Here is a 10,980-nt window from a genome sequence, read left to right on the forward strand (position 1 = left end):
ATATCTGGAGTTGGTCGTGGTTTGTGTGCCCAGGCGCATTACAACGGGTCTTTAACGGCACATATCAATAGATTAAATACCATATATAGCTCAAAACTGTTATTTATTGTTATTAATAGCTTTACATTCAGGTTTTCACCTAAAAATGTTTAAAGCCCAAGTAAAAATATGCCATTTCATGATTCCTTCATTCTTTTTGAAGCTATAAAAATAAATATATAATGATAATGGTTACAGAAATAAGAAATCATGGACCCCCAAACGCGTCTCTTGAAGCAGGGCTATATCAGCTTTAAGCTTCTTAAGCTGACACAAAATCACCATGCGTTTATTGGGGATATGCAAGAAAAAATTGCACAAAGTACCTGTGTAATCCTACAGTAAAGAAAGGCCCATAGCAATTAAGAGCAGGCCCTCGTGACAGGGGTGTAAGGGGCTGCCCAGCGAAAAGAGAAGGGGGGGCAGGAGTTAGAGAGGTAGGAGGGAGAGAAGTAAAAATTTGAAAGATGCGTTGGGAGGAGCAGAAAGAGATAGGAACGTGAAGAAAGGGGGGTGGAGATAAGATACAGATAAAAAGGGGCTGTGTCGGAAGTCGTCACAGTTTTTTCAAGAAGAAAATTCCCGCCCTCCCTCCCTCGAATTGGAGATTAGTTAGGGCCTTTGGGGTCTGGGGGAAGGTAAGTTCCCGGTGGCAATTCGTGGTGAAGGGGCATCCTGGGTGGTGGAGTGCCCCTTTAAGAAGGTTGAGGTGGGCCCCTGAGAGATGGTGGGCCTAGGGGCCTTAACGATGGTTATGGTGGGTTGCAACTATTGCAACTGGGCGGGCTTTACCTTTCAAGACCTGCAGCCTGGCAAAATGAGGATAGGCTAAAGTTTAAAGGGGTGGGTTAACATTTGAAATGTTGGGGGTTAGTAAAGGTCATTAAAGGTTAAGATTTGGAGTTATTTATATAGTTATTTATGGTATGTTCAGGGTAATGTAAATAATAATGTTATGTATGTTATTTATGGTATTTATGGTTAATTAATTTTATTTATGGTTAAAGTTGTATTTATGGTTATTTATGCAAATGGTATGTTAATTATTTGTGTTTACAAATAAACGGCTGCTTGCCAGCCAAATTTAAGTCCAAAAAGAAGTGTTGTGTTCTATAAAAGAAGGTATAGGAGGGGGAGGTTGGCAAGCTAAAGTAATTGGTACTTAAGACGGGTGAGTGGGGAAAGGTAATTTGGACAATTGATTGTAGGCATGAGGGGGATGGAGAGGAGCATGGGCACCGGATCCACACTACCCTGGCCAAGAACGCTTTACTGTACTGTTGCTTTGAAACAGTAAGATTACAAACTAAGCCAGAATACATAAAATGACCCGTATACCTGAGGGTTTTGTGCCCACACTGCCCCTACAGATACCCCAGATCATAACACTGCTCCCACAGGTACTCCAGATCATAACACTGCCCCTACAGATACCCCAGATCATAACACTTTAAAAAAAAATTGCCCAGACAGTGCACTAAGGAATGCAGTGCAGCTCAACACATCTCATTGTGAATTTTGGGTCAGCCCAATGTGCAATATTGATGTGCATCAATAACATGTTCACACTTGTGCTGCAGTATTATTGAGCCATAAATCACTCTGTGGCTACAAATATCATTAATAATTATTTGCTGTAGTTGCAATGTTTGATTTTCTTTTCAGACTTCTCCCAGGAAATGTCTTAGGTTTCAGTGCTGAGATGACAAGTGGCACAACCTGAAATTTGGGAAAGGAAACCTCATTTCTTATTCATGCTGGGAAATCCTGCACAGATAAATATGAGGTACAGATGCGTGGCTCGGTTGTGTGAGGACATGTGACAGGAGAAATATTTAACATTACCAAGATTTACTATTTAGGAATGTGGTTAAACTGGAATTTTGTTGTCATTTTGCCTTTTTTGTTTTGGTTGGGAAAAAAAATGAGATTCTCATGTGTCATAATCTGTGTCATAATCTTTTAATAAAACATCAATATAAAACAGTATTATTAATTATCTGAACATATTAAAACCAACATAAAAACATTTTCACCATTTTGGCATTTTGGTGTGTAACTTCAGGAAAATAAAGGGCTCAACATGATATAATGCTTTCGACGCGTTTCACTGAACTTCTGTCTGCTTCTTCAGGAGATCAAAAGAACCCAAATGTCGGATTTACTTATCTACAATTTTCATTAGAAATTATCTGTCATATTCTGTATCCCGTAGAAGTGGTGCAGAGATCTGCACATTCTGTCTGTGGCTACAACTCATGCTCCAAGTATGTCTTCATTTGTAGCCACCACATTGTATTGTAGAGAACTGAGACTACAAGTGTAACCACCCACATCTATAATACACAATAAAAGGAATGTACAGAATACATGGAATGGGCTCCATTTAAAAATTATTCTCCTATCAATTTGTTCAAAATTCACTGACAGATGGTGGTATCTCCGCATGTTTGTCATATGTACTTTGTACAGCGCTGCGTAATATGATGGTGCTATAAAAATACTGTGTAATAATATTAATAATAATAATCTCTCTACACTTCTCCTTTCAGTTCCCATTAAAACAATAAGGCATTCTGCTACCTAGTGTCCAATCCTCCAAAGTGCACAGCTGTCACAATAGAGAATCTGTGGGAAATAAATACATTTCAAGAAGGAATTGATAGGGAATCATTTATAAATAAAGCCATTGAGTTTTTGTGATGTTTTTGACTTCTTTAGGGAATCATTTGTAAAGTGGACCTTCCATGGCAAGTGAAAGTGCAGGTACTTGCTGCCCCTCCCCCCCAACACAAAAGGTTTAATTTAAAACATTGGTAAATAACCCCCCCAACTCCAAGAAACAAAAACAATTTTAGCCGTTACTCCCTGGCTTGCAACTTTTTTGGGAGGTATTGTTGGAAAATTTGCATTCCATTGTAATAATGCTTTCTGGCAGGAAAAAAAAAAGAAAATAAATTGAGGTGAGTAATGAAAAATCTGAATTTCACCCCTACAATTTCTAAAGGAAGTAATGGTACTGTAACTGCCCCACATAAAAACCCCAGGGGTGTAAATATAGCCCAAAGCTTTTTTTTTTATAGTGCAACTCTAGTTGTGCCCTCTGTACCATCTTTAGATGCTTCGCATTTGTTCTGATGTTTATTTGGATGTTCTATGGAGGGGTCCTCTGTGACTGACCTACTGAGGATGGGTCCTGCCACTTTACCTGAAAGATCCCACAGTGGCTTCCTGGTTTTCAGTCTGGATCCCTCACCCGGTGTCCATAGCTTTGTGTTCTTGGCAGGTCCATTGGAGGTGAGGAGCACCTTCATCGAGGAGCTCCAGTCATTATTCATGTACTTGGATGGGTTCCAAAAGCCACTGTTTCATCATGGCCATGGTGGACAGAAGACTTGTAGCTTCAAAAAGAGGGGAAGAGAAATTTAAATTTGTCTATTGGGGTTTGTTTTTTCATCTGGTTAATCAATCACACATTGCCACATCCAAATCAAAAACATTTATGGGACTTTCAATGCAGTCCTAAATCACATCAATTATGAACCCATTTTTTATCACTTTTAATAAAACATCAATATAAAACAGTATTATTTATTATCTGAACATATTAAATCCATTATTAAAACATTTTCACCATTTTGGTGTGTAACTTCAGACAAATAATGGGCTCAACATGATAAAATGTTTTTGATACACAGGTGGGTGATGTGTTCTTGTTTTCCATGGTGACTGGTGGTTTTCTTCCTCATCGAACATCTACTGTGAAGGAATGTTTGACTCGGTATGTAAATATGCCGTCTGCACAAGTACATTTCCTGAATATCAAACATTGATGGAGCAAAATCCTAATATGTGTTCTGACCGTCCATTGTCTGCTACTTTGCTGAAAGTGTTGGCTCTGGAAGTATCGCACCTCCTAGATTTGTGTCATGTTGGATGGCATGCTCGCTGACTTTACATTGTTAGATGACAGATATCCTAATGCTCCTCGCCTAGCAGATGTTTTAGCTGTGACTGAGAACTTATTGGTCTGAGCTTCCCAAAGAAAGAGAAGAGAAAAGGCTTCAAAAGAATATGATGTTACCAGCCATGGATTCCTTGTGAGAAAACAAAGCCATGATCTCTAAATGGGTCATTCCTAAAATAAGATTGGTGCTAGGAGCCCCCTTAATACATACACACTTTGTCCTCTTTGTTTTGGGAACCACAGAACAATATTATATTTGGTTCCTTAATGTATCAGCGTACTGCTAGGATTCATAACAAATAACATCTGAAAGGAAGAGAACTCCTCTAATAATGATACAGTTGTATGTCTGCCTAAATACTTCAGAAAGTCTTGGCTAGAGTTTATTTGTTGTTTGTTTTATTATTACATTTATATGTGGGGGAAATTAAGCCCAGAACAACTCAATGTGCCTCTGCTCTATTTTTGGGTTTCAGTATAGTCTGGTAAAATGTATCATTGTACAAATTATGGCTACTTTGGTTTGGTTAATACAACTCTTTCAAATATTGGGCATTTTGTACAATACTGTACATTTGTCCATTTCCAAATAAATTGCTAATGTGGTTAAAAAAAAATCTGTATTTATTTTAAAGTAGGCCAGAAATGTCACTGTACTAAATGGTTTGGTAATTAGAAAGAGGTCTCAAACAATAAAATATCTTTATTTTTTTGAGAGAAATACAGAAATTTTTATGACTTTTTGGATAGCTTGCAGGAGTTATCAGACTGAAATATATGTTTTTGTAGAGTAGGACAGAAATGTTTCTGCCTTGTTTGAAAAATAGCAAAAGGTAGCAACTTAACTGCACAATCTGTAAATTTCAAGATATACAGAAGGGTCCCAACTGGCCCTGTCACAATGCACAATGGCTTTTGTGATAGATATGTGATAGAGGTATCAGACTGAAATATCTCTTTTGTAGAGAAGCACAGAAATGTTTTTGTTTTTTTGGGTAAAAAGCAAGACGTGTGCTGTGCACACATGGGGACTTCCGTCCTGCTGATTATGTCCGCCAAGAAGCAAGCTGATAATTGCAAATTGCGATTGATCAACTCTAATGAAATATAAAAAATATTTTGTATGCGTGTATTTTATACTGTGGTCAACAGTGGTGGCGGGCTGCATATTATTGGTTTTATGACAAAGGCTGCGAGCTGGTTGAAATCTGAACACGGGCCGCAATTGGCCCCTGGGCCAGACTTTGTACATGCCTCCCCTAGAAGTTTCAATGGTCACAGGACAGGAAAAGGGCCGAGAAGTCGCTTTCCACTAAACTTCCCACTATACCGCTATCACCTCTTCATTATACAATAAGGTAATTTTTTTATATCTATTTATAAATTATCAATTATTTCTGACATTTATTAATAAATTATCAAACCTTTTAATCTGAATATATAAAATCCTTTCCACCAGTAACCTTTTAAAAATATCACTTTGCCCCCTAAACATCTCCAATATATGCAATGTGGGTTCCATTACATCAATAGAACCTATTCCTTCCTATGTTGCTTAGAAATTGCTAATTGAATAATCCCCTGATTCTATTTCATTACCTCCGAATTTGTACCCATATATATTAAACATACAAAAGTGACCATGTGCAGTTTTTAATATAAATTCTTAGTGTTCAGCATATGCCAATAATCCTCCCTGTCTCCCCAACAATTTCAAACATATCTAAATAATTAATAATCCCTGATAAGGCTGACTGTTAAAACAAAAATAAAATCTAATTTTTTCTTTAGGATTTTAAACCCTGAAGAAGAGATTTGACCCCCGGAAACGTGTTGGAAAAATTATCATTATGCTATTTTTACAAAGCCACTGAAAAGTTTCCCTTTTTGAAGACCTTTCACCTTCACTTTCATTTCTCCTCCCCTATTATTACAACATCAGCGAGTGTTTTTGAAGCTATGAGTTATGTTTTTGTCAGATATGAAATCTCCCAGGCGATAACACATATTTAAAGCCAACATGAAAGAACTGTGTTTGCTTTCATGGTTTACATCTTGAACTTTGTCCAGATTTGACTCACCTTCATGAAGAAATCAAAAGAAAATATTGAGAATTTCCCCTTCAGATATTTCCTGGGTAATAAAATAGAAATCCTCTTTGTCTGATATACAGGGCTGATTGGCAGTCAGCTTGTCAAGGCTTTTTTTTTATTCAGTGGCCCATCTTAAAATTGTGCCCGGGGGGACAAAAGGAGCTTAGGAACAATACTCCTGACCCCAACCAGTTACCTGATCATTCACTGAACAAGCAAATACAGGAACTTTTATTTTGTATGAAGGATCAAACTTTATGCATCTGAAACGTTTACCGTGAAAAGATAACAGGCATGATGTGTCCAAAAAGAGAACCTACTGCTGCACAAAGCTATTACATAGGGGGTTCTCAGCAATATATAAAAATATGTCATTACCTAAAGTGAAACACAGGAGGAGGAGGAGAGGACCCTGCCCCGAGGAGCTTACAATCTAGGAGGTGAGGGAAGTATCACACAATAGGAGGGGGATATGGAATGGTCAGTGAGGGTTTAGGAGACAGAAGAAGACGGGTAGGTGAGGGGGAAGTTTTAGCTTTTAAATGAGCAGAAAGTAGGAGCAAGCCGAATAGGACGAGGAGACCATTCCAGAGAGTTGGGGCAGCTCTAGAGAAGTCTTGTACCCGTGCGTGTGATGAGGTTATGAGTGAGGAAGTCATTAGTAGGTCATTGGAGGAGCGGAGAGAGCGGCTAGGGGGGAATTTTTATCAGGTCAGGTAGGTAGGTGGGGGAGGAGCTGTGGAGGGATTTGTGTATCAGGTAGGTGGGGGAGGAGCTGTGGATGAATTTGCCAATTAAAAGAAATGCAAACTTCAAAAACACTTGCAAAAGCCAGTTGTTGGTATTTTGCATTAAGGTTAATGTTCCCTCTTTGGCTATTGAGTATTGCAGTTTGAGAATGCAAACGATTTTTTAATATTCATCTACTAGACTCAATCTCATCATTTGTAAAAAAAAAAAAATGTGTTTGTGTGCACAGAATTGTATTGGTTTTGTATTTTATTCACTGAATATTTGGATGTGACAAGCAGGAGGGCAAATATTATACAACATATACATAAATAAAAAAATCACTGGGGCTCTGGTTTTGGGAAAAAAAATCAAATCTTTATAAAAATGTCCATTTTAATTTGAAAAAAACAAAAAAAAGCAAAAGGTTTACCCAATACCTTTTATAGGATAAATAAGTCTTTTAAAAATAAAAAATAAATTATTCAGCAGTAAGAAATTGTTTGGAATTCTGTAATAACGCATATTTTGTCACCTGATTGTTTTTATATTGCTTTTTATTGTGATAACTTTTTTCTTTCTATTACTCTGGATGGATTTATTGGCTGCGGTGTTGCGATGATGAAGGGATGACGTCATGAGTTCTCAGCGAAGTATAATCAGTAACTTTCCTGCTGTAAAGTCATCGGATGAATCTGTTTGTATCTATTTATAGATCGGCCCAGATGATAGGAAATTCCCCGCATTCTCTCTTTATGGTTATATCATGTTCTTTATATTTCTGGTTATACTGGAGAGGTGAGATGGAGTGCCGTGAACTAAAATGATCCTGGCTCTGATGTACCAACATCCCGTGTGATGGGTGAATCATGTGAGTTGGTGCCGTGCCATTCATTCCTCAAGGCACCCCAAATCCCCCTTTGCCAATGAACTGCAATGCTATTTAGTTTTTTGGGGCCTTTGTGCTGCAGTGAATATCCTAATAAAAATACTGAGATAATGGAATGTAAATGTTCTTGACCTGCATTGTCATCTTGACCCTTAGGGGTGCCAGTGGCTGTATCAGCACGCATTAGGCTGGCATGGTCCACAGTGGTCTTCATCAGGTAAACCGCCATGAAAAAGGTCAATGCATCCATCGCTGCAAAGAAATGGCTGCAATGAGGCTGCAAGAGATCTATGACAGTAATAGATAGTAGAAGACCAAGTTGTGGATCCCCAAGTGCGGGTCCCATATGCACAGCATTCCAACTCCCTGCACCATTTTCATTCTGGAGAATGTGGGGGCCATGTGCAACCACCCAGTTGCCCCAATGTTTTTGTTCTTGGTTTTGCCTATACTTTGGTCCTGATTCATTGAAGGTCTTCAAGATGTACTTTCATCAGTGAACCTGGGTGATCCAGCAAACCTGGAGCGGATTTCTTAAAATCTTTTGCAATTTGTTTTCAGATCTGGACCAGATCCATTGCAGGTTTTTTGGATCACCAAGCTTCACTGATAAAAGTGTATCCTCTGAAGTCTTGGAGAGTTTTATTATATGAGGACCTTTATATCAAACCTGCCTGTGGCGGATGCATGGAACTGATGCTCCCCATGTGTGACACCTTTTGCCTCTTTTTATTAACCTTTGCATGACTTTCTGCTCACACCTCATTCCATTGTCATTTTTGTATTTGTTTCCTCTTTACATTTTTCCCCTTATTCTGTTCTATATTGTGTAACTGTACTAAGCAGCTTCCTGCCACTATCCAATCATGACGCTCTCACCCCCTGCTACACCTCTCTGCTACTTCCTGCACACCCAAAGGCCGGCAAAATGCAAAGAAATAGATCTGAGGTCAGATAGACTTTGTAAGATAGACAGTAACACCTTCTTGGTTTTTTCCTGTTGCAGCCAGTTGTATATATGATCATAGGTAGCAGGGTCAGATACAATGTAACAGGTCTGGTCAGACACCCCTCCTTCCTGTTCCTTTTCTGCAACAGGGGCGTGAATGAGGGCATGAAGGGGTCTGGCTGCTACTCAGCTCTGACAATGCAGAGCACTAGAGTGTGGCAAATGCCAGGTATAGGCCTGCAGCAAAGCAACAAATGATTACAATAAGAAAAAAGAAATTGGCAATTGTTTGTGATTCAAAAAATAAATCTTTTAGTTTTTAGTTTTACTTACTGAAATTACCCTCCCTCCCTCCTTTTACAGGCCCCGGGTCACTGATTTAGCAGGAAAAGGAAATGGTTGGAGAATTTATAAAGCTGAGTAAACAACAGAAGAGTCATCAGAATACCGGAGAAAGGTTATAGAGTTATTTCTACATTGTCATTAGCTTTACAGTTCTGTTTGTCCCGGAATTACAAGAATATTTAGTAGACATGGCCCCACTTCTGTGTATTGAAATTTTTCTCGCAGGCGTTACATTCCTCCGGTATTCCCATCAAAGCAGTTGAAGTTTAATTTGTAAAATTTTGTTTTCCCTGGTTACACATCAACTGGGGAATAAGACATGACTGTTATTTTGAATAGTGTTCTGCCATCAGAACCAGTTTAATTTTCAGAAGGCGGCATCAGGTAGTACCAAAGCACTCACTGACACCCCTATTCATTCTGCATGGGTATCTATATGTAACGTCTAACCTGAGGCAATGGTTCAGGGGTGGAAAACATTAGTAACCACACTGCAACCTCACCACAAGTCTGATCATAGCTTAAAGCAGTGTTTTTCAACCAGCGTTCCTCCGGAGGTTGCAATGAACAATTTGCACCTCTCAGGTCAGTAAGTGACCCAAAATGAGCTTTTTGGCCATCTGTAAGGGTGACATTCTTCCCACTGGCCAGCAATGTAAGACCTAATGTAACCTAATATTCCTCCCACTGACCCCCACACTAATGTACTGTGGGTATAGTAAATATACGATCACACCTAGGATGCCATGCCAGGGGACACAGAAATCGGCTGGGCATTGCTGGATCATGGCGAGCAGGTAGGATCTTTGCAATGCTACCCCGAGTGTGGCTCGGGGTAATTGCTTTTGGTAAATAAAATGAATCCCAAGCCACATTCAGGAACATTGCCAGGGGGGTTACGCCACTTTTTTTTTTCCAAAAACCTTTTAGAATCCCTAACAGCCATACATAAACATTAAATTCAAAATTAGTTTGGGACATTTAGGAAATTTACTCAAATCCAAATATTATCAAACCTAATTGCTCTAAAGAGCAAATTATTGTAAGAGCAATGTAAGAGGAATTCTTCCCACTGACTACTACACCAATATACTGTGATCTGTGGGTATAATAATTATAGAAGGGGGACTCAGAAGACCTGAAAGTTATTTCAAGAGTTCAACATTGGTAAAAAGGTTTGCCTAAGGGTTCTTGGCTTTGCCAGTCCTGAGCCCTATACTAAAAATAAATGCTGTAGTTGGCCCTTAGGCTCGGGTAGTGCAGCTACACCATCAGCTGGGCATTCAAGAATGCTGGGAAAGCACTATACCAATAAATGAATGGATGGTCAAATGTAGTTTTTATATAGCAGTGCTACAGAAAAGTATGAAGTTTAATTGGGGGTAAAATGAACAATTACCCAAGGCAAATGGAGTGACTTCATATTTGTCCAGGGCCCCATTTGGCCATAGCACCATAGAACAAACTGCACTGCAAAAATATCTATTGCACCATGTTGGCGGGAACCAAAGCCATGGCACATTACCTTGTTCTTGCATTGGTGCTAAACTGGAAAACATTGGCTGACCCAACCCTAATGTAAAGGGAGCACCAAACCAATGAAAACAATGCTGAAAATCAAGTTGAAGGGTCCATCAAATAAGAAGAGTCATCAGGTTCACATTGGAAATCCAACATGTGTGATAACCAAGCCTACCTTCGTGAATACAGTAAAATGGGTGATCATAGAAACCCAGGAACAGGAAGTGTGTGCAAATAAAGGGGAAAAAATGAGCAGCTAGAAAGTTATCTGTTCTTCAGTTTGGATACACTCCAAGGTTGCCATACATTTTAAATGTCTCTTGATGGGTAAGAAATGTGCCAAAAAGCTAATTTCATCAATGAGTCAATGAGAGTTTTTGACCCAGCAAAAATTTCCCCCCATTTAGCCATAACTAAGCCAAAAATCACTCTACATAACACAGCCAGA

The sequence above is a fragment of the Pyxicephalus adspersus genome, chromosome Z (assembly GCF_032062135.1).
Source record: "Pyxicephalus adspersus chromosome Z, UCB_Pads_2.0, whole genome shotgun sequence".
Classification (NCBI taxonomy): Eukaryota; Metazoa; Chordata; class Amphibia; order Anura; family Pyxicephalidae; genus Pyxicephalus; species Pyxicephalus adspersus.